Genomic DNA, 2202 nt, shown 5'->3' with positions numbered 1-2202 from the left:
TTAATTTATTTTTAAGTTCATTAATCCCATCTTCAGTTAAATCTAAACTGCTCTGAGTTTTTTTTATTAAAGATTTTATTTATTTATTTATTTATTTTTAAAGATTTTATTTATTTATCTTTAGAGGGGAAGGGAAGGAGAGAGGGATAGAAATATCAATGTACGGTTGCTTTTCATGAGTCCCCTGCTGGGAACTGGCCTGCAACCCAGGCATGTGCCCTGACTGGGAATCGAACCACGATCCTGTGGTTCGAAGGCCCACACTCAATCCACTGAGCTACACCAGCCAGGGCTATTTATTTATTTTTAGAGAGAGGAAAAACATTGCTCTGTTGCTTCTCACATACACCCCCATCAGTCACAGAACCAAAACCCAGGCATGTGCCCTGGCCCAGAATCAAACTAGTGATTTTTTGCTTTGTGGGATAACACCTAACCAACTGAGCCACACTGGTCAGGACTCTGAGTTTTTTAAAAAGAATATTTATGTGGAAGTTTTCAAATACAATAGAAAGGAAAGCATAATGAATCTCCATGTACTTATCACCTTGTTTCATCTATACCCCTCCCACTTCTCCCAGACTCCCACAGAATTATTTTCATGCAAGTGCCAGATATTATACCTTATCGTTTGTAAGTACTATGTATCTCAAAGAGATAAGGGCTGTTTTTTTAACATAACATATAATAAACTTGAACATAATACTACAATTACATCTAGCAAAATTAATGATACTTTTTTTTTTTTTTACTTAGCAAATATTTATGAAGCAACTACTCAACTACAAGGGCAAGGGGTAGAACAATGAGTTGGATGGATGTAATCCTGCCCTCACCGAGCCTACAGTTTGGCGGAGGCTGGTGGTGAACCAGGTGGAGGTCAGCGCTGCAGGCGCTCCACTGAGGACGCTCCGTCCTAGTAGTCTCTGTCCCCTTGCACAGCAGCGGCTCCGATTCCCTTTGGTAATAAAACAATGATATCTTAACGTCATATCGTATCCAGCCAATGTCCAAATTTCCCTACTGACTCACAAAAGTATTTTATTTTTCAGTTATAGTTAACATTCAATATTATTTCATATCCGTTTCAGGTGTGCAGCACCGTGGTTAGACAATCATACAATGCACAGCGCGATCCTCCAGTAATTCAAGTACCCACCTGGCACTTCATAGAGTTATTACAGGCCGCCGCCCGCCCTCCCCGCAGTGCGGCCTGAGGAGCTGTTGGGGGTCCGGGCCGAGGCCCACGCGGGTAGAAGGAAGCCGCCGCAGCCGCCGACCCTGCCCACCCGCCCCGGAGAGCCAGCCCCGCATCCCGGCCTCCGTTGCTCTGGCGCCCCCTCCCGCCTGCGGGGTTGGGTGGGGGGGGAGTTCGCTCCCTCTTCTGGAAGGAGATGGGGCGGACGCTTGTGAGGCTGCAGTTCCCAGACGAGACCACCTGCGTCAGTGTCATCGCGTCGGGCCAGTTCAGCGAGGACACGGTCCCCACAGTGGGCTTCTACAGGTGGAAGGCGACTGAACAGCAGAGATCTGGGACATAGGAGGGCAGCCCCGGTTCCCTCCTTTACGGGAGGGGAGCATTGGGAGCGGTACTGCCCGGGCGTCAGGGCCGTCTTTTGCAAGATAGATGCTGCAGATCGCGAAAAGATAAATCACAGTTACAGGGAATTCCAGTGCTAGCCCTTGGAAGTAAGAGAGATCTTCCTAACGCCTTGGATGAGAAACAACTCATTGAAAAAACAGACCTGTCTGCTATTTAGGATAGAGAAATATACTGCTTTTCAATTTCTTGCAAAGAAAAGGATAATATAGATACCACACTTCAGTGGCCTATTCAACACTCAGAATCTAGAAGAAGCTGAAAAGCATCTCCTGAAGTCTTCCAGTCCTTCCTCGCCATAATCCTAGACTTATTGTCCGTTCCTCTGAAGTACTTCCCAGAATACGGTCCTTCCTAAACCCAAGAATTTGCCTCTTTCAGAGTTTATTTATCATGTGCACCGTTGAAGATGGGTGTCTCTGATCCTTCATAAAGAATCAGCTAGCCTTGGCTGGTGTAGCTCAGTGGATTGAGTGTGGGCCTGTGAAGCAAAGGGTCGCTGGTTTGATTCCCAGTCAGGGCACATGCCTGGGTTGCGGGCTAGGTCCCCAGTCGGGGACGCATGGGAGGCAACCGCACATTGATGTTTCTCTGCCACTCTT

General features: G+C 47.1%; 1 pseudogene; it reads left to right on the top strand.

Moving 5' to 3' along the window:
• The first annotated feature begins 1370 nt into the window (after positions 1 to 1370).
• On the top strand, positions 1371 to 1964 carry LOC118975937 (ADP-ribosylation factor-like protein 8B; annotated as a pseudogene).
• Positions 1965 to 2202: the final 238 nt, after the last annotated feature.

This window comes from Sturnira hondurensis, unplaced genomic scaffold, assembly GCF_014824575.4.
Source record: "Sturnira hondurensis isolate 20B ecotype Veracruz unplaced genomic scaffold, ASM1482457v3 Scaffold0020601, whole genome shotgun sequence".
In the NCBI taxonomy this organism is placed as follows: domain Eukaryota; kingdom Metazoa; phylum Chordata; class Mammalia; order Chiroptera; family Phyllostomidae; genus Sturnira; species Sturnira hondurensis.
Note: the sequence above shows the minus strand (reverse complement) of the source record. Positions and strands in the feature narration are given on the sequence as shown.